The sequence below is a fragment of the Argiope bruennichi genome, chromosome 5, assembly GCF_947563725.1.
Source record: "Argiope bruennichi chromosome 5, qqArgBrue1.1, whole genome shotgun sequence".
NCBI lineage: Eukaryota > Metazoa > Arthropoda > Arachnida > Araneae > Araneidae > Argiope > Argiope bruennichi.
The window spans coordinates 123505111-123528881 of record NC_079155.1 but is presented as its reverse complement, the minus strand read 5'-3'; the positions used below and the strand labels follow the sequence as shown (position 1 = coordinate 123528881).

Sequence of the window (23771 nt, the reverse complement as noted above, 5' to 3'; positions counted from 1 at the left end):
ATTAATCTTATTTCACTGTACAATCTTATATATCCATCGCACGATTCTGTTTATATGAAACTGGTTTATATTGACATTTTTACTCTTAATGCTGAGTAATTTAATCCACGAATTTTAATCCACTTGAAAGTGAGTGAATGTATGAGTTAAATGTGAGAATTAAAATAATGGCAACAATATTAAAATTATTAACTCCTTGATCTAATTTTATCTCATATGTTAGCATTTAAAATTTTTTTAATGCGTACAACTGGCATTTAGACTATTTTCTTCTCCTGTTTGGTCAGTTCGAGTTCACTAGATGTGATTTTTAACAAACAAGACGGGACATGATCTTTGTTTTATTTTATTTTTGATCACGAGAGTAAAAAAAATTCGGAAACTCCCACTTCCATGTAATTTGAAATTCTTTATTCTTAATAACCTTTAGCCTCACATTTTCATTTTATAAAAACAGAACTAGTTTGAACAAGGGTGTCAGACATGAAGGTTGCTTGCGAATATTTCTATTAAAGTAGCGAATATCTCTAATTATAATGAATATGAATGTTCGTATTGGCGATCTCCAGATCAAACTGTTTGACTTAGAGCGAACACACTTCGCCATTAAATAATTAGAAAACTGTGAATGTTCACCTCGAGATGAAATTTTCAAAATTTTAATTAAAACTTCTGTTAATTAAAAATTATTTAAAATTTTACCATTTATCAGCGATAAAATACGAAATTATTCTAATATATTTTATACAATGCATCATTTATATATTTGAATGTATCACCAAGAAAATTCATTCTTTGAGGTAAAATTAAGATCTTGAACTTTTAGTGTCTTATTTATTGAGATGCTAATTATGGAACATTCTCTTCAGCCACATGGTTTGGTTTATTTGTATTTCAGTAAAGAAATTTTTACCCCTTTGCTTTTAGCTTAGATCTTTTTAACCTTTTTAACTAAATCATCATGAATGGGTAAAAAGCCGGAATGAAATATAAGGATAACAATGAAAACGTTTAGTTTCAATTCAAAAATAAAAAATATTTTTAAAATATGCTAAAATATTTTTAATTTAATTAAAAGTGGGAAAATTACATGACACAAAATTTCGCATCATTGATAAAAAAATTTGAATTCACAATTAATGTACAAATTATTTTTCTACTGTGACATTTTCGAATAAACTTTAAAATTTTAATAATTTTTATTAAGCCTTTAAAGGGCCTTTTTTTCCTAGTCATGTTGGAGTAAAAGGTTTTTAAAATTAAGATTGGCCTAGGAAAAGTAATTCATTCAACTTATTAGATCGATTTAATCTGATTTATTAATTAATTTTTCCAATTAATAACTAAGAAATAAATCAAGACACTTCATTTTATTTGAGATAAACAATTGAAACCTCTAACCTACAATTGAAACCTTATTGAAAAATTCTTAAGAATTTATGCCAACTTACATAACTTTATTCAAAAATTGTTGAATTTGGTGATGAGCATACTTCCCTTGTCCCTTGAAGGGGTTAATTAAAATTTTAAAGAAATGATTCCCACTGTCCAAAGTATGTAGGTGCAGATTTTGGTAATTCTATTTCAAATTGTCTGGTCTGAAAAGTACCAATACAACCAGACAAATAATGACACACACACTCGTCCATCTTTATTATTAACTTAGACGAATGTTTGTGCGGGGCGTCTATTAGAGCTTAAATATATATCTTAGTGGAATATGCATCTTAGAAAATAAAAATGTGTAATTTTTTTTTTTTTTTTACTTCTAAAAATTTTTAAAAATTATGAATTAAAAATAAAATGAGATTTTGAAGTGTATTCCATAATAACTTTCAAAATTATTACAGAATAAGAAGGAATTTTTTGGAAATTTTTATTGAATAAGAGATACGAGTCATTTCAAAAATTAAAAAGAAATATTCAGTATATACATAAAACTTTATTGCTGAATGATTCTATTCCCTGTATTTAGAAATTTAATAAGCCTGATTGGTTTCAACAAAACAGGTTTTGAATTAATTCAAGTTTATTCACTCCTGTTTTAAATTAAGGAATTACTGTCAAGGAGCTGACAGAAAATTCAAAAAAATCTGCAATACAGAATGGTACAATGAGTCTGCAATAGTATGAATTATATGACTATCAAAATTTGAAATTTCAAGATGTTTTGCTGAAGAAAACATTTAATTAAAAATTTTATATTAACTAGTAACCTCGACGTAACACATGTGCTGATCACCGAAAGCAATAAATATTGTAAAAGTAACAAGTAAAAAAGATCAATGCAATTGTATTTGCAAAGCTTTTAAATTCAGATTTTTCTTTTTAATGATTCGTTTACTCCACGGTTTGTCGTTATCCGATTGCAAAATAGTAAGAGCTTTGATTCTAACCCAAAAAACTTAAAACTGAGATTTTTTAAAAATGTTAATTTATTTTAAAACAGTACTTAATTCTGTAGGAACTTGATTTGAGGGTATTCAAAAAATTCCAGTTGCAAATGGTTAATTATGAGTCTAAATAATATGTATTATTTGAGTCATTTTTCCAGGACAAATTTGTATCATGAATATTACAAAGAAATATTTTGACAATTATTTTTATTTGTTACAGTCATAAGGCGCATCGACCAGTTATTTCAGCATTACTGAATAACTGACCAATTAGCTTTGCCAGTTAAATATTTTAAAGTATATTTAATTATAAAATTTTAATCATGCAGATAAATACTGAAAATCGATATATTTGAAAGTGAAACATCGCATGAAATTCACTAATTACACAATTTTTTTTTTTTTTTTGAATACTGAAGAAACAAAGTTATAACGTAGTGTTACTTATCGCAATTAATGTTTTAAACACGCATTTTAAAATATTAAAATAAATTGGCAATGCGCTGAAAGGGTTTTTTTTAAAAAACTAAATCACTTGCAAGTAATGTCGAGAAATAATTTCACAGTACTACGGAATAAAATAATTTGCGAAACATATTGCAATGAAAAAAATATTAGACGAGGACTTTCAATTTATAAAAACTAGACTAGTATCAAAATAAACATGATAATAACTTATTCCTAACATAAATTTTATGTATTGTTTTATAAAATAATCGAAAAACCTCTAAAAAAAACCAATCACATTTTCAATCGATGTTATTGTCAATCTCTTCCTAAACACTGAAAGAAAAATGCTCTTAGAAAAGGAAAGACTACGATAAGAAACGCCTGCTACTCACAGCATGAAATTTGCTAATCACTTCCCACCTGCAGCGCTGAACTGACCGCAAAAGGGGAAAGCAATCCTTTTGACCAAACCGCGACATTTTTAAGGTTGAACCTGTTATTCCGGCGTGCCGCTTTCGGTAAGGATAGCAATCTGAAAGCCGCCACCAGGAGGGTTAATTATTCTCGAGGAATCGTTAAGTAATTTTAAATGAAGAATGATTTCACTGCTTGAGTGTTTCGAAATTTAAGGGTTATTTCAAGACAACTTTATAGATAATATGCAGCATTCAGCCAAATATAATTCTATTGTTTTTATATATTTGGTATAATTAACGCAACAGTCGAAATCTTTTCAAACCTTTTAGATTACCAGAAGCCTGCTAACCTATTAGAAATAATCACTAATCATTCTAATCTAGTGAATGTGAAGGTACAACATAAAAATATACAAATAAAAATTTTAGAGATATATCAGGATTAGAAGTAATAAAAGAAGGGATGATAACATCAGTTGGCTATTCTATGTTCGATTGACCGTTGAGTCAACGTTGTCCTCACGAATTTAATGCTTTAACTAATTCGTTAGCCTTCACTAATTCAAGAATAAAAAAAAACATTTTGTGCGAAAGATCAGATGCTGACTTTTAAAAATAATATTTGGAAATGAAAGAATAAGGGTAATTTTAAGTTTTACCTTTCGAAACTTATTCAAAATTAATTTATATGCAGATAGGGTGGGCTACTATAATTTTGACTCAAAGAGACTTTTTAAACCGTCACTGTTAGCTTTATACTTCCAAATGGAAAAATGCATTAAATGGAATAAAAAATTATATTTTATGCTGTTCAAGTTAATAAATGTATTGTAGAAAAAATTATGATTTTAAACTTTTATGCACATTTATTGTCCTATTAGTTATGTTTTGTTAATTCCTTTGTTACCCTGGCAGTTTTAAGCAACGGCAAAAAAAAAAAAGTTTTGTTCTTGTGCGATTAAAAGTGGCCGAGTTATGAAGCTTTGGATTTTATTATTTTAGATCAATTGACAGGCGCTTGTAAAAAAATGTCATCCTTAGATCAGTGGAGCTTCTTCGAGATATCTGTTAAAATGAATAAAAGTAATATGAGATAACAGTATTCAAAACCTTAAAGTTCTGTCAGTTTTGGTAGAAGAAAAATGTAATTTTTTTGTTTAAAATTTTTGTGGAATCTTGATTTTTTTTCTAAACAGGAGTAGTATCTTGGAAAACTGGGTAATAGTGTGTAGTTCTTAACTGGATAACAGTTCCTAATTTTTCCAGTACTGCTTCAATTTTTACTGATTCAGATATTAAATATAATTGCTTATTTTATTCAGAGCAGTTGTATTTTCAAAAATGTGAATTAACCATAAAATAAAATAAACCTTCTTAAACATTTAAGCCCTTTGAAAAGTAAGTACGGAATAAAAAAAAATCAAGAAAATCATAGCAAATATTTTATAAATAGAATGAGACGAGATGAATGTGCTACCTCAGCAATGTATTTATGCAGGGAATAAATTACTATAAATGGAAAAACAATAATTAAATAAAAAGAATAGAGGGATAATGCAACAATTGAAATAATTTGGAAACTTCATAACTGCAAAATTTCAAAAATGTATCACTGAAAACTATATTTTCCACTCTATTGTAACATCGTCGCGAAATGGTATATTGCATGTCAGGCAATATTTTTTAGCGAATGAAATATCAATCAATAAATAAATAACACCTGAACAATGCATAGGCACATGATCCCTATCTTCAACTCAAGCTGCGTGTCTGTGTAAACTGTGCTTTATCAATCAACATACTACTATATTTCAAATACGCCCATGATACATCACTAGCATATCTAAAGTAAAAAGGTGAACATTTCTCAGAACTATTGGTTGAAATACCATACAAAGTAGAATGCGATGAGATTATTTTTTAACACAACTTTCAGATATTTTTAGAGCGATAATGTAGTTTTTAACTACAATGGCAATGTGGCAAAAATGCTTGAGGGGTAAAATAGCTGTTGTATAATATGAATGAAATTGAAATTGATTCATTAAGGAATAAGCTTTATAACTATTAAAATATTTTATTTTCAGTTAGGTAACACAAATATAGACAATTTCAACAGATACGAAATATAGGCATAATACAGACACGAGTTACCAAAACAATTTCAAAACTGCTCTACAAACATGAAACAAATAAAGTTATATAAATATATATAAAAAGGAATTAAAAACTTATTATAATAAAAAAGTGCATAAAAAGGGAGTTTAAGATTTATTATAGTAAGATGGAAAGAATCTAAAAATTCCATTTCATATTTTTCACTAGCATCTTCATTAGGAATGACTAAAAAGCAATCTAATAACAATGCATTTCAGAACTCATAAGTAAAACTTGATTAAAAATTTATAGATTAGAAGAAATGTGATTTCGCTGATTCGGATGTATTAATATTCGGAGACTCAATTTTGGGTAATTGTTGTAAACATTGCCATATAGAAGCAAAAAGTCAAATACTCTCCTATGTCCCCATAAAATACATACTGGATATATTATCTCTGTTAACCCCCCTGGAGGGCACTTCGAAATGAGGATGAGAAGCTTCTGGCATGGTGGTTGGTTCTCGCCACCCTGGAGGGTACACGAAAAGGTGGGGGTCTGGCTCCACCCATCGATGATGGGACGCATTTCCTTAAGGAAGGTTGTATCGTGCCTGGTGATGGCCCTTAGGATTCAACCATTATTCCTGCCAGCGTTGCTGTAGCAGCGGTCTGGTCATTCAGTATTTATTATCCGAGTGTCTTCGGGTGGGTCGGGGAGTCAGTGATAAGACTTACCTCTCTCTTAATTCTGAAACACATTTTTTACTGAGTTAGAAATAAAAACATTTTATAATTAAAAAAAGAATCTTTCTTTTCTAATAATAGGGTTAAAAATAAATTGAAAACACTATATTTTAAATAAAACTCCATGGAAAGCGGATTGTTCATTCGTAATTATATAAAAATCTTGATAAATTTCTTGCATATTAGCAAAAATGCATTCATGGTATAAAAAGGATATCAAAAAAGAAGTAACTAGAAGAATAACAGTATATCGAATATAAAAACTCATTTAATTTTTCCTAGAAATAAATAAATAATTTTATGAGATGAGTTTTTCCGATATATTAATTTGCGGCATCCTACATTTTTTTTATTAATTTCTTTCTTATTCTCTAGTATTCTGTAATATTACTTAGTTATTATACTATAGTTATTATTTAATTATTAATATTCTTTATTTATTATTTTATTGTTATTATTCTTTAATATTCGCAATTATTCTTCAGTAGTCAGTAATTTCATTGTAGTCATCAAGTTATATTAAAATAATGTACAGATGAGATTATCTGTCCTAGTTTCTTAATAAAGGAATCACAGAAAAAAATTTCAATTTTGTAGCAGCAACTTTTTTTTTTTTGCATCCTTAACCAATTAGTTTTGTTTCTTTAAATCTCTGCGTCATATTTAATGAATTATTTTTCTAAATTAGTGCATCTTCCAAAATTGAGATTGTTAAAATATTATCCATTAATCAATGCGAATTGCACTAAGTTTTTTGTGTGACATTTTGATAAAGGAAAGCAATAAATAATGTAATCAATAAGAAATGAGATAATCAATACATTATGTATATAAACGACAAACAGAAAATAATAAGAAACATGTGAGGCAAGATGACGAAGTCGCTAACTTATCCTTCATCATTGGGCTTGATATTTGAAGGATAAATAAATAGTAATTATAAAAATGTATAAATAGTAATTATAAAAAATGTTAAAAAGATAATCATATATATATATATATATTCCCTGCTTGTCTGATAAATCTGAAACTCCAGATTTTAAAAATCATAACATGTTACTCAGAATACACGAAAATAATCTACAAACAACAAAATAGCAACAATGGTGTCACTGTGAGAATTTGAGTATCTAAAGGTGTGATTTTAGGAGTATCTATGAAGTGAAGTTTCAGTAATATGATCATAAACTAAGTCGTTCTTCATCTAGAAACAGTCCTTATTCTCTGTGAATTAAATCAGAATCAATATTTATTGATATCTCTAATAGCGTGCGAAATAATTTCATTAATACTATCTTTCATTTCATCATTAACATTATCATTTATTTCATCATTAATACTATCATTCATTTAATGCTATCTATAAAATTTATATCTAATCACATTAAACATTAAAGCTAGTAGTCCCAAAAAATAACCTCCTCCTAACAAGACAAAAGGTCCTAGTAAATCAGACATGGAGAGTGCCTTAGGTCCAAAATGAATTGGCTTTCGATCAGATAACAGCCTCCAACGAGATTTGTAAAATTCTTCATTGTATAATTGTTTAAAAACTCCTGAATTCAACAATTGTGATATTACTTTCCTGAGGGTTTCCTTGCAACAGAAATTTTTGTTCACGGCCATTCCTATGTTTACAAGGCTAACAGACTCTTTAAAGATGTACTTATCTGTGTGAGGTGGTTCTCCATATTCTAGGGTAAAGAACCATCTAGGTCCCAGAATAGCAACATTCTCTCTGATTTTAGGAGGAGCTACTATAGCCCCATCCGGGGAGAACCAGTCCACTTCAGCCATGCCTTCCTTTATGACGCTCAAATCTCCATCGAAACTTTCATTCAATAGGTTCAGGTTTACTGATCCTCGGTTAGTAAGGCACTTATATTTTCCTTTTGACACAGCCGAGGCTAAATCTTTAATAGTTCGAACACCGTTTTCAGATAGTGGCACTGTAAGAGATGACAACAGACGCGCTGTATATACAGATGATAAAATGAAGGTGGTAATAATCCAACTCCCCACAATAATTCGATCCCGCATACATTCAACATGGAAAGAAAAAGGCTTAGCAAAAACACTGCTGATTATTGATAAAAGTAGCTTTCTTCTAGAAATTTTCTTTTTCATGATACATTTAAACACAATAAGTACACAGGCAACTGTTAGGAAAAGAGTTAACCAAACTGGCCACTGGAAAGGTATCAGGAAAGCTGCAGGTTTCAATACAGCTTTTGGGAGTCTAGTGACGAAAGTGCTGTCCTCTATTGCATATGGTAAGAAGTCTACAGCATTCATTCGTTTTTCTGATATGGTGATGTCCCCGAGAGCTATGTCAGATTCATTACGATGCACCATCCCTATCATTCCATTCCAAATTCCATCTTCAAGTTTTCCCCAAGATCTGTCGCCAGGTAGAATGAACTCGTAATCAAATCCCAATTTAGAAGATAACATTTCAACAAGTTTCCCTTCAACACCACCGGCAGACTTGATTCTACCATTGTCATCTCTTCTTATTTCTATAACATGTCGTAGAGGCATGACAGCAATTCTCAAGAATTCAGGAAACATCATTACGATAACCTGGTTCTTTCAATATGATTTAACAAATTTACAAAGCTATGAATTATGCTGTTCTTTATAATTCTCATGCTCATTAATATATTTTAATTTTGGAAGAAAGGAGCACAATATTATAGATATCTAAGTAGAAAATATAACAAATCATTGAAATGGAAATCACAATACTGACATTTAGTTTTAGAACATGTGTTCTATAATGCTAGAATTATTACAAATTTATCATCCATTTAGATATAAAGTACTGAGATAAATGGGGTTCTATTTACCGCACCGCACGAAATTAACAGTTTCCTAACGAATGTTGTGAGATGGTACTTCGATCGAAACAACCTTCATTTTGATGTCAGATATCTCTTAAAGGTAATTACAGCAAGAAAACAATGTTTCAATTCATTACACAGGATGATCGATTACAGAAAAAAAAAGTCATAATAACTTCGATGTTCGAGGTGTTTTTGACCTCCAATCGCACGTGTGCATGTTTACTTTGGAGAGTTCACTTAGAAATGCGAATGTAATATATAATTTATCGTGAGAAATTGCATCTTGAGTCAAAAATAATTCATTAGCACCAATTTCCCAGCAAAAAAAATGAGGATAAATGGAAGAAAATCTTTATTTTCTTATTTTATTAATATGCTGACCTTTAATCAATATATATACAGAGAGAGATGTGGATATATATACTTATTTAAAAAAGTTAAGAAGTGTTCAAAGTTATAGACGTTTACTTGATTTTTCAACTAGAAAGATTTGCTGATTATATTTCAGTGGACTAAAATCAATTCTACTAGAAGGAGTTGTCTCTATTTTCTATCTAATTCTGTCAGCCTTACACTACTCCCATAAAAAGACTAAGTTAATATAAAGAAGTGAAATAGATTAAGATAAATGCCATGCAATTTTGTTACATGAAGAGTCATAAAATTTTGAAATTTGGACAATATGACATTGAAAAGTCAATAGATTTCGAAAAACAGATAATACCAAAGATTTATTGATAGCATCAACATTTAAAAGAATCTCAGCATACTTCCTTATCTTTAAAACGAAATGAATTTCTTTTTCTTTGTTATGCAGAGATCAAATTAATTTTTGAAAGTATATTTAGTTTAAAAATATCATCAACAATTTGAATGTAATAGTGTAAAAAAAAAAAAAAAACACGCTCGCATGGTTTGTAAAATGCTTGGTTACAACTTCATAGAAAACGTTTTTGTTAAAATACAGAAAAGAATAAGATAGAATTTGAACAATAATATCCACACTTGAGAGTGTGGTCTCGCCAAAAATTTATCAAATATTTAATTATCAAGTGAATTTGTTTTTTAGACGCGTTTTTTGGCAACAGATTGAAACCAAAATTTGACACCGAATTACAAGTGCAGTCACAAAATTGCATAATTATACATGCTAGTTGAATTATTGCATTTTCGTGCTGCTGAAAGTACAGATCCGTTGACGTTCAACTCAAAATCTCATGGATTTCTGCACTATAGTTGTTAAATCCGAGGATCGAATTTTAGCCATCTAATTGTCTTCGTTTTGTAATTACTATGATGACTTACATTCGAACTGCTGGACATACATAATTCCTTTGAATGGGTTTTACTCAAAATTTGATGGTAATTTGACACAACGAATATATATACTAAATTTCATCTCTCTAACTTAAAGCGAATTGAATTCCTTTGTCACAGACATATTTTTCAAAAGCGTTTTTTTAAAATTATTATTATTATTATTTTGAAATTAGAAAGGTCTAAAAAGATGAGATTCATCCGAATCTCGAGTTCGAATTTTTTGAAGATTACAATGCGTTTTCTCACTTCGTATAAAAGAAAGTAAATGGAATAAAGAAAATTCGTAGAATTCCATTAAAATTAACCGCTTAACTGTTTTGCTCATATGCCGTACGTGCATTGATTTATCGAATTTTGATAGTTGTAAGCAAAAAAATAAGCCATTCATAACGATTATAATTTAATATAAAAATATATTACTTCGAATACATAGATAAGTGAAGTATTCACTGGATTTCCATTTGAATCAAAATAAGAAAATATTCCCAAATAGAAAGTGTCATCTTATTAGATAGTAAAAAAAAAAAAAAAAAAAAAAAATGGGAGTAGATGAGTGACAAAATCAAAACGGGAGTAGATGCTGGGATACAAAATTTCAAGAGAGTTATGATATAAAAAAAATACACTAAATTTGTGATTTGGTGTTCATAAATTAAAAACTTAATACTGAAAAAGATTGTCGCTCGATGACTGAAATATCTAAATCCAACAGTTATCGAGCTGGTGTAATGTTAGGTTCTGTTGTCGGCAAATGTGTCCTTTGATATGACTTTGATTCAAAATTAAGAGTTTCATTCTCAAATACCTTATAAATAGTTTAAAATGAACTACTATCATCGCTAACAGTAGATGCTCTTATTGATAAAGAAAACAAAAAGAAAGATTTTTTAATAAGATTACATCAATTATTTGCAGGTTTTTTTCTGAAAAATTATTGTTTATAAATGATAAGATTTTTTTTTACTTATCTAAGTAGTGCAAAATTCATTGCAATGCTAATACCAAAAATAGTTCAAATTTTTAAAATTCTAAAAAGACTTAAAATTAATATTCGCATTTCGTATCAAATACAATACTATTTGGATATAACCAAAAGCAAAATTAATTTTTACACTTAACGCTTTAAGCATAGTGAAAGTAACAATATATTTGAAGGCAATAATTGGACTCTCTCTGAGAGGAATTCCGCTTTTCAATCAAAGTATTCGTAAAGAACAAAAGGAATTCCCCATCCTCTCTCCTTGCTGACAATCGAACACGATTTGTGGTGGCGATATCATGGTTTCTTCTTCTGATTGATTAAGTGACTAATTAAGAGCGGAACTCACTCTTTTGCTGGCCTCTTATTTGGTTGAATAAACGTTCCTTAGTTCGATTCTCCGTCCCTTTAATCAACTGTGGATTCGGCTTTTCCATTGATATGCATGATAATAGAAAATAGATTCCTCATTTTGAAAGGAATGTCACTCTTTTGAATTATTGCAGCCTATCAGATCTGTCACGGCCCAAAGTAAAAGCAGTCGCCGAGAAATGCTGATTATTGTCAGTAAGATTACGTTCATTTACTTAGAGAAATAATTGATTGGATAAGTATGAGATTGTGTAGTTTAGATGGAATTGAAATAAACAATTTATATTGCAATCTTATATATTTACTATTCCACGAGATAAGATTCTTTTTGTTATATTACTAAGTAATAAAAAGAATCATTTAGAGATATCTGAAAGAACTGCAAAAAACTGTTAATAAATTTTAATTTTGTTTTTTAATAAAATTATATCTTCCTTTGTAAATTAATTATTGTATTTGAAAAGCAAAAATTATGTTCTAATTTTGTAGAATACTGCATATAAAATTTCAAGAGATAATATTATGCTTTCCCTCTCAAAGTAACGGTTGCATTTGAAAAATAAAAATGGTGTTAAATTTTGTAGAATATTGCATATATAATTTCAAAAGATAATATTATGCCTTCCCTTTCAAAATAACTACTGCATTTGAAAAACCAAAAATTGTGTTATAAATTTGTAGAATATTGCATAAATAATTTCAACAGATAATATCTCAATATTTAGACGTGTTTGGCTTGGTTATTTTAACCTGAAAATGGATTAGAAGAAAAAATTAATTTGCGATTAATGATGCAATATAACATAGAAATTAATGAAACAACATAAAATTATAATAAGATGGAAGATGTGCAAACCGTAAAGTAAACTGCAGCATAAAATTGATATGCTATATATATATATAGTTTTTATCGGGATTCCAATAACCATTAATTCATTTATGATTCAAATCAATATTTTTAAATATATTTAGTAATACTTTTAAAATTGTATTTTTTGCTTTTCATGAGATGGAATATAAAAGGGTATTGTTTGTTTAAAGATTGCATGAATATGTTACCCGGAATGTGAATTTATCTCTCAGAAATGCTAAGCTTTCATGCATTTTGGAAAAGAATCTGAAACAGTATAGCAAAATGTAACAAGTCGAGATCTCAAACTAAGAATAATTCATTAGGTGATGATAATGAATGTTTACAAAATATGACGGAGTCGTTCGAATAGTAGACTATTTAGACTTAGAAATTAAGGAAACAATTGTTACCGGTTAATTTCACATATTCTGCTTCTACTAATATTGGACTTACCTGATTATACGAAATGATGGGAGAGTTGTACAAATATGTTTATCATCATCTGCAAGCGTTGCTGAATCTGCTTTCTAGTAAGTCAATACTTAAGCTGGTTACTAGATATTAAATGAAATCCTACATATTGAATGGAAAGAGTTAAATAATAAATGAAAGAATTTTCATTCTTTCCTTTCGTTAAAAATATGCCTAAACTCCTTAAAAACTTTTTAATTAAGAAAGGGTTATTTCATCGAACAGATATTGATTTGCTGATTTAAACTATCAACATTATGAAGCTTCATTTTATCTGAATTCTCAGAAAAAAATCTCTTATATTATTTATATAAGCTGCCGGATTTTATGTCAGTTACAATTTAGTGTGCATTCAAGGTAATGGAACATCTATGTCCGGCGGTAAAATTCTTTCTTTCATCTGGAAAAATTAAGCAAATATTTTCTAATTGAAATGTAAATTTCGAATTTTCAAATTAAATACACTCTTGTAAAATATTTCAATGGAAGATATAAAAGAATTTTGATGAACTTAAAACTTCATATTTCAGAGAGATCAGTAGAAACATTTTTGTTTATTTAAAAATTTGCAATTTTAACTTAAATAAAATGATTACCATGAACCGATCCATGACAATGAAATATATTCCATATGTATTAAAGGAAATCCTGGATGTTCTCATTTCTTGAAAACTCATTTTTATAAGTGAATCTGCAACTTTAAATTTATGTTTAAGTACATTTTCTTCTTATATTTAACTCTTTGAACATAAAAAAAAGGGAAAGAGAGAGATGCGTCTCAAAAATATATGATTTTTTTTCCTGAAATGTTCATTCTATCAGTTGCATTATACATCTCACATTTTACTGAATAATTATTCATAATATATGTCAGAAATTTTAGGAATATTTAGTTGTTTCTAGAAGTTATTTATCTGTATCAAGAAAGTTTCAGAGAATGAAGTAGTCTTTGATCTTTATTTCTGGATTACCTAAAAGACTCACCCCTCAAAAAGAAAATACGTATGAATGGAAAATTGATATCTTTAAAAATTCCATTAATATTGAAATAAGTAAATCATATCTCAAATAAATGCATAGAATATTTTAAAGTATGTTTAAGAAATTCTATCTTAAATCATTCTTTCTTAGACAGTAAATGGACTATGGAAACAATCGGAAATTTTGTTTCAGTGATTCGCCGGAGCAATACATTATTTGCTTTTGATAGCATTTCCATTCTGGATTTAAATTCAGTCTTAGTTTTAGCCGAGAGTTTGACTCGTTTTGAATCAATCTCTCTGCTGATACTCTACTGAATGCATTCGTTGTTCTCTTATTGAATTGAAATTCATTGTATTGACTGAAATGGATTATGGGCGTTTTAAATTTATAATGAAAATGTCAAAGTTCCCTTTTTTTCACTTTTATATGCTCAATAGTCAACAACAAATTCTGCACTTGCAGAATTTTATTCAGTAAGAATGTGTATTAACACACACGCACACACACACTAAAAACCCTGCAAAAACATCCTTTAAATCGTCAAAAATTTGTTAAGTGAACAAAATTTATATTAAATTTACTAAAATGTAATGCACAAAATTCTTGATTTTCGAAATTCATATACCGGGGGAATTCGAAATTCATATATATATATTCATTCATTGGAGAAATAATACTTAATCTAAATTAAATAAGACCACTTTATATTTTATCAGGTAATGTTCAAATATTTGACATATTAAAACTCACGACCGGATCGAAACTCAGACATACATTCTGGAAAACCCTATGTTATTGATTCTGGATCATGCACTTGATTGATTGCGTCATAACAAGTGCTTGGAGGAACTCCCCTCCGCTGTCCTGATTATTATATTCCAAACTATTCCCTGAATTACATCCATCCACAATTATTCAATAATATCTTGGATGCAATTCAATAATGACTTCTCCCTACATGTCTTACAATATTAGATAGACATACTTCTCTCTACTTGGCCACTTCATTCCACTACAGTCGAAATTAAGATCCATCCGACGTTATGCTGTGTATGACAATTGAAATTCCTGTACATTGTCAGGTGGCTTTCCCATGCAAAGATTAAAGTGAAACTCTAAGCTCTGGCCACTCTCTTCGGTGTTTCAATAAGATACATTATTGATTTAAACAGAACAACGTTGTTTCGTATGGTTGAAAAAGAAACAGAATCTTGTTTCCAGAGTTTAAATGAAATAAAATATTTCAATTTATCTATCATATCATTTGCATATCATCAGATATGCAAATTCATATCATTTTTACAAACATATAATATACCCATAAATATAGAAAATGGCATTAAGTTGAGAAAATAACTATTTTCGAATTTATTCTGTAATTACTTTGAACTGTCTCTTTCTGTCGCAAATTTAGGTCAACTGCAGTGCCTTTAATTTGCATACTCTTTTTAAGTATTTTTTCTGACGTTTTTTGCTTTATAACTGATTATACTGCACGGCATCCGATGCAAACTGTTATTCATTGAAATTCGGATCTTTATTTCGATTATTAGATGCATGAACCCAAATTACAAATAAGTGCATAAAAATTAATAGAATATATGTATCAAAATCAAAAAATAATCTTTGCTTGTGTTCAAGAGTTTTTAAAATTCTGTAATTTTTATTTTTAAAATTTGATAAGGACAACTATTTTTTTTTTAATTTTTCGCCTTATTCATCTAAAAATTGCAAGCATGGCAATTTCCAAGAATTAATTTATAATATTCTTACAAAGAACACAACTTCTTATCTCGCCTATTTTATACAATCATTCATTGAATAAAAAATTCTGAAGTATAATTACAAATTTTCAGAATTTTTTTTTAAATTTCATTTTTGGTCCAGTCATCAAAGAAAGTGAATAATTTTGCATTCCGTTTTTCTCATCCAATTCTAGCTCTTCAGACAAAATAAAACTTACTAAAAATACTAAAGCATAAAATTTCCAAGAAGAATTATATTCAATTTAGTTTCTTTTTTTTAGTCAAATATTTTTTAAGACAGATATTTTGACGAAAGAACAGGATTTTTTTTGTCAGCAGTCCCTTCTAATCATGATAGGTAACTGATTTTGTATTTTCCCATTATCAGGATACAGAATTGATATGGCAATTTAATCTAAACAACATTAATGTAAATAAATTTTTAAAATAAATAGAAGCAAAATATAAATAAAATGAAATAACACATAAGGCAACGGATTCAAAAAAAAATCCTCAAAAATGATCTTCTTGATTGACCATTTAAGATTGACGTTTTCACTTGAGATTCAAAAACGACATTTACATTTTAAATTCTTTAACTTAATATTTGATTAGCATTTTCACAAAATTCGTGGAGCATTATTGCAGCTAGATTAGAGCTGAAATGTGGAAATATTCCTTTTCGATAAATTTTAAGATACTTCATAAAAGATCGACAATTTTTCTATCAATGTACCGTCGGCCGTCTCTTCGTTACTAAATTTAAGCTTATTAACTAAACCTAAAACCACCATTTTAAAGAGCTAATGATTGTGATTTTCTGATTAGTGTCAAAGTGGATTAATTGTTTTTAGACAGATATAGAATATTTAACAAATAACATTTTACACATTGCATGGGAAATTGGGAATACATTTACGAATTTAAGCAGTCTTCCAATGAAATATCTTCATTTTTATTATTAAAAGGGATTTGACGAAGAATTTTTAACCCCTTATAATGATCTGATATTAAAAAAATTCTTATTAAGAACTGTCTTTAAAGTTTACACTTTTTAAAATCATTTTCTTTCATTCTAAAGGTTTCTTCTTTTATTCCAATTACAGATAACTTTCGAGAAAAATGTATAAAAAAATGTTTTACTGTTCCAACCATAAAGATACTCTAATAGGCCAACAATAAAGATATTCCAATATACCAACAATAAAGATATTCCAATATACCAACAATAAATTTTCGCTCCACGATATCGCTACATACCATGAATGGTTTCTGCATTTTATCGAAGTATTTGGAATGTCGTGTGCAGTCCTCGCTTCGTAACAGATGCCTCCCATAACTGTCACTGTCTCTTCCCACTTTCCTGGAACTCGTATTGATTATTATCACCCTGACTTTCCATTGATCCAGGCTGCAAATCAGTCGTGTTTGTCAACCAAAGCGAACATTTAGCACCCTTTACCAGTTGCGAACCGGCCTAATTGAATGGGAGAAGGGTTGTTTATTAGGCTCTGGGACAATTTGTCCGCGAATCATTCAGTGCAGATAGGACGAAATAAATGCTTTCGCTATTGAAGTGAAGCTTTCACGAACTCAATTTATGGTATTCAGCGCACGTGGTCTCCACAGACCAACATGTTTAATTAGAGAACAACAGTCGATATATTCAAATTCCATTCCTTGGTTCCGCACTGCATTTCAGTTGGTGAATATATGAATATATAACCATTTTTATAGTTTCCGAGCATATGTAATCAAATAATAATTTATTAAATAACATTCTAACAATGGCATTCGATGGCCGGTGAGGATATGAAGTTTAAAATTTGCTTTTTCTAATCTGAGTTTGAAAGATCCAAGAAGAAAGATTTCAATTTTTACGTAGTTAGAACTGAAATATCCCAAACTGGACTGTTGAGAATAAAAATTCCAATTGTATTAAGATGTTGAAAATGCATTGGTACACATTTTAAAATACAAGTGATATAAAATGATGAATGGTAAAAAAATTCGAAAGTTGGAAAATTGGGAATATAGGTCAATATTAGCTCGTCGTAATAGAATAAATATATTCCATTCGTCGTCATATAATAAATCAGTCAGAGTTATAATGCATATTAAGTACGGATTATAAATGATATAAAATTGTTTAGCAGATTGTTATAGTCATTTAAATGCTAGTTTAATTGATGTATTTAAAGACAAAGAATTATTTAATACTTAATTGTCGTTTTCATAGTCCTTTCAAATGCAGTTAAGCATTGATTTCACCCTTTTGGAAATGCATAGTGCATATTTGTGTATTCATTTGACCTTCATTTTTCAAAAGTGTTCTGAACAAACCTATATACATATAATATTTTTAAGTATGTACATAGTTTCCTTTTAATAGACATAGTTTCATTTTAATACGTACGTAGCTTCCTTTTAATATAAATATTATAATAATACAATTTCCTTTTAGAAATTAATATAATTTCATTTCCTAGTAATATAATTTCCTTTTAATACGTACATAGTTTCCTTTTAATATGTATATAGGTTCCTCTTAATTGGGATATGTGACACATTTTTGAATGTGTCACATATCACATATTTCCATTAAAAGGAAGCCAACACTTTCTAAGAATTGTTATTCAAAATATGATTTAAAATCTATGATTAAAAAATGTTAACGTACGTGGCATAGAGATCGCTCTTATTACTTGCTCGTCGAATGGCAGTAGTCAGATGTAAACAAACCATCATACGAAATTACAATTGCTTCATACCTTGTTTCGCATAGCTAAAAATGGAGTTGCAAAATGTTATAAGAAATCATCTGGAGCTGGTTTGTTGATCAAAAGGCCATTCAGTCAGAGGAAAGAGAATCTAAGAGAAATAAAGAAATAGGATTTACATAGAAGATTTAATCGAGCACAAAAATAAGTTTAACTGTCGGTAGAGGGGGTAATTGATATGACTTGCTTATGGAAATAAATGTTCATACCTTACAGACGTTGAACTATCGTCAAACAAAATATTTCCTTTTTAGTGATATAAATTTCATTTTCGAATCGTTTGTCTCTTAATCTTAAAAAAATATTTTTATTTCTATTTGATATCGTCCGTTTTAAAATGTTATGATGGAATTCATGCTCATTCATCAAATCACGTGCTTTTATCAATCATTAAACTCGGTAACAGGATTTCCACTTCCACTTTTGTTTTGCAAATATGCACTTTTTAATTTGCATAGATTAAAGTTTTCTGATTCAATTGAATTCATGTTTTTTTCGTTATATCCAATAACAAGGCAAAATATTTTAAAGAATTCTTTTTCCAAATTAATCATTTAACAGCCAAAAAAGTCAAGAATCTAGTCGAATATGCTGGTTGCAGAGGTGTTTAATTAATTAAATAAATATTAAATTTACTTAATTGCACGCTGATAGATCACAAAACAAAAAAAATCAGCATGTTTAAAATTGTCAACAAGCATTTCACATTATGTTGAAATTTATCTTAGTCATAAAACTTTTGGATTACAATTGAATAAATTGCGTTCAGACAGAATGCAGCAAAAACAGGGTGACAAAAAAAATTTGATAGCTTATAAATGTTTTTCAATAACTGGCCGAAACACTTGGGTGTATAATAACAGTTTTCATATCATTTGATATATACGAACATTATTAAAATTTGCAGTATCCAAAATTAACGCCCTTTAGATCTAGCGTAATTAAATTATTACACACTTTTAAAAAATGGTGGCATATTTATGGATAAACGAAAATTGCTAATTATTTCAATAGAATGAAACATCATCCATATCGAAAAAATAAAGAAATACGAGCTGAAATTCTTTAGCTATTGGTTACTAAGCAATATCGGTTGTATTAGTATTAAATATTTCTTATTTGTGTTACAATTATCTTGAAAGCTTAGTATTGATGGACCACGATAAATTAAATGGCTACACGCACATCATGACAAATTGTATACTCACGAGATTATTTTTATATGGTGTGATGAATGCCTGCCATGTTATAATTAACTAGACTCCGAAGAAGTAAATCGAAGCGTATATATAAATTTTTCAATATCAGACTAAATTTTATTCTCAATAATTTTAAATCAATGGGAATTTCTTTTTAAAAATTCTGTCACGTTTTTAAATTTTGTGACTGCAGATAAGTATTTTAAAGTGAAAAAAAAATTTAAAACTCAAAAAAAAAATCGCTACTTTATATTTTTTCGCTGTTTTATAGAAAAAAAATAAAAAACGTTTTGTATTTTAAAAAGAAGAAAATATTTTTATGATTTTTGAGATACATAAATTTTTAAAAAATAATTAAACATCTAAAATTATTAAATACGGCTGAGTATATATTATTTTATTCATATGAATCGTTTATCAATAATGAATATTACTTCAAAAGTACTAATAATGTTTAAAATAAAATATTTTATTCAAATTAAAGCTGCATCTATCATTCTGATGCAGAAAATTTTCATGCAGAAAATTAAAAAAAAAAAAAAGATGCATCTGTTCCATAATAAAATTTCAATTTTTTCAGAAACTTTTGGGATTAGAAAAATATGTAAATGTAACTTTGGTTTATACTTTTTCTCGCACGAATGAAAACAAAATATTCTGACAAAATTTGGTAATGTAAAGAATTTCAAAATTTAATACTTCTGAATCGCTACACGTTGGAAAAGCTACGATTGACTCGTATTTAAATATGTAAAGTCTTTGAATCATTCAAAGCATCTAATTATTCGAAAAAAAATTATTCCACTGTTCCTTTGCTATTTTTTTGATTAATATAATTGATCCATAGTGCGAAGAAAGGTATTGATTCACAGATATTATTTTTTCTCTATTTGTAGAACATTTACCAATCATTCAAATTCTTTTATACTGATAAAAAATTTATTTTGTATAACTTTCAAAAGTAAAAGTAAATGAGTTGTACAAATTTTCCTCGAATAAATCTGTATCAATCTTTAAGGATCCACACTGATCACAGAGGTAATCAAACAATTTCAAAGTGCCTTTCAGAAGAAACAACGTCAATCGTTCGTTATTCATGTAAGCAATTGATTTGAATTTACATCCCATTGCTTTAACGGCAAATCGTGTGAGACTTCTGCTGTCTCATATCGCTTATGCTAGTGTTGGTTCCCCCTATGCCTCAATGTTCCTCCCACGCCGCATGCATCTTTTATTAATCACCTATTATGTTTGCATGTACTGAATGCCTTGGCATCATTCGTTTTTAATGAATGTGTAAAGGAGCGTTCACACGAGGTAACTACTGCACGCAATGGATGGCCACGCCTACCTCACGAACATCATGTGACTCTTGCGGGATAATTCATATGGTTTTCTGATCGGGACAAATATTTGCCATTGTCCCATTGGAATCACATGATCTTCTTAAAGTAGTCGTGGCCTTCTATTACGCACAATAGTTGACATCGTATGAATGCTGCTTAACACTTTTCGTTTGTATCATGCTTGGCATAAATCTTTCTTTAATTATGTTTGGTATTGTTAAATTCGATTTAATAAGTTTTTGAAATAGATTCATGGGAGTCTAAAACAACTGCGGGACAATCCTTTCAGGTGTCATATTTTGGTCCGATATCATACATATATGGGCGCCCGAGAGGTTTTTCTGCCTCATAGAAACTCCCTAAGTACGAGAAAGTGTTCGAATGTTATTTTGAAAAGAGATTTAGCTAGGAAGGCCTACAGCAAAAAAGATTTTTTCAGTTATTAGCAACTCAGCGACTCAAAAAAAACAAACATACAAGGTTTTAATACAGTTTGCAATCATAGGACTGTCGCATATGTCAATATCTTTTACGATAAACATTATAATTTAGAAAATCTTATCGCCAAGAAAAGAGATTTTAAACAGAGAATAAATGAGTATAAATTCCACGAAAATTAACTTTTTGATGTCTTTGGTTGCAATTAAAAATTGCTCTTATAAAAAGACTTCAAATTTGTGGTTATAAAATTATTAAGTCTCTTAAAGTTTAAGTTTTTCGAAGATTAAGTCTCTTAAAATGTACATTAAGTCTAAAATGAATCCTTATTGAACGGATATTTATCTGCCTTCTGAACAAACATAAATAAAGAAAGAAAAATTGATATTTTGGATATAAAAATGACAAAAAAAAGGAAAGCTTTACTTCAAATATGTGGCAACATTGCGGGAAGATTTTTTTTAATTTTAAAATTTGTACATTTTTAAATTTTTGAATAAAAAAGATGATCTATGAAACCAAAATATACGTTAAATAACAAATTATTTTTTGAACTTATTAAAAGGGGCTTTTTTCTCTAAAATGCAAAATAGCAAAATTTTTTATAGCAAAAATCTTTTACTTTAAAGATTGCCGATTTGTTTTAAAATTCAGCAGATAGTTTAAAAATATATCTTGAAATAAAAAAATAAGCTGTATGTCTAACCATTCTTTAAATACTGGGTTTCAAATGATAAATATAATTAAATTTTCAAATTTTTTTTTTCGTATTGTGAAGCATTAAAAGTACTATAGAGCATTTCTAAAAGAATAGATTACTAATTATCTATTTAAAGAACTGCAAAACATATTAAGAAATTATGATACCAAATTCGAACAAAAATTATGTATCATATTTTAATTTCTGAGGTCTTTCGTAAAAAAAATTCTACCATTCATCAGAATTTTAGAGAACAACTTCCAAAGATGTAAAATAATTTTAAAAAGTATATAACAGCAAATATAAAAATAAGCTTACTTTCCAAAAAGAGGGACTTAGAAACAAAACTCAAACGATTATATAAAGAAAATTGTTCAAACATTACGAATAAGAAATAAAAATAAAATTTTTCAACGTAGTAACCTACCTTTAGCGAAAAGATCAAACAATAAAGTTTCTAAGCCCATTCTAACCGTTAGGGAAAATATCTTATCTTTTCGATGAAATACAGTCAAATTGTTCAGCCGAAGTGAGTATTTATTATGAATACAAATCAACTTACCCTGTAGAAAATGTCCGCCGCAAATGAGGATAAAGTTAAAAGATGCAGCATTAAATTGCAATCGCTTCTGAGTGCCGTGCAACTTCTAAGAGATCGGAAATTCTTCAAGATATTGGTTGGGTAAGCGAAACAAATATATAGTGAGTAAAGCAGTTTAAGTAAGGAAGATAAAATAAAAATAAATTATGAGAATTTCTAATCTTTACTTTTTATATTTGTAAAATACTTATATATAGTTCATGTGAGTCTTTAAAAGGGAGTTTCATAATAAGTTTATCTTTTTACAAAACACAACAAGCCTTTTCGCAATTTTTTTAAATAAATGGCAAAATGTCATGCAAAAAAAATCAGTTCACAATAAGCATATTCTTCCTGTCGTGTTTTACAACTGATCCCTAGTAGTAAATATTTGAGATTTGTTGGTTTGTCAGGGTGAAGAACACAATATAGCAACAGTTGTTTAATTCTAGCCTGCAGCTGATCTTCTTCAAATTGAAATTTTGCAAGCCATTCGAGAGTTAGTGATTCAGTTGTGAAAAGATGGATTATGTATGAAAAGTTTAGTGAAATCATTCACAAAGCAAAGTCTCAGTGCAGTATATAATATTGAAAGGTACAGTGAGCTACAAACATTTGAGATTAGAGATGAATTTTGAAGACCTCCGAATTAAATTGCTTGCATGAAAGAAAGGCCATGCGTAAGTTGCAAGATAATCTGTGGATTAGTGTCTCAACTGGCAACTGATTTAATGGTAGATTACAACATTAAATCACTCTTTAAAGGTGAGAAATGTCATTCAAAAAGAAGATTATAATGAATGTGCGGCCCATAAGAAACCAATTATAAGTATCTGCAAAAGGAAAAAGCTCCACGACTTTGCAAAGAAGCATGTGAGGCAAGCCTCTATCTTTTAGTGAATCTGTCCTTTTTAGTGATGAATCAAAATTTAATATCCATGGGTCAGATGGTGGAGCTATAATATGTAGGAAACCAAAGCAGTAGATGTTAATTAAGAATTTATGTGAAAATTGTAAGCAAGGAGAAGCCAGGATTATGGTGTGGGAATATAT

The 23771-nt window shown here is 28.8% G+C and overlaps 1 long non-coding RNA gene across 1 annotated transcript; it reads right to left on the bottom strand.

Annotated features, from left to right (window-relative positions):
- Positions 1 to 5547: 5547 nt before the first annotated feature.
- LOC129968561 (uncharacterized) lies at positions 5548 to 18781 on the bottom strand. Its single transcript, XR_008784431.1, has 3 exons — positions 18665 to 18781; positions 18356 to 18546; positions 5548 to 6109 (listed from the first exon to the last, which is right to left on the bottom strand). It is a non-coding gene; the product is annotated as an uncharacterized LOC129968561 (long non-coding RNA).
- Positions 18782 to 23771: the final 4990 nt, after the last annotated feature.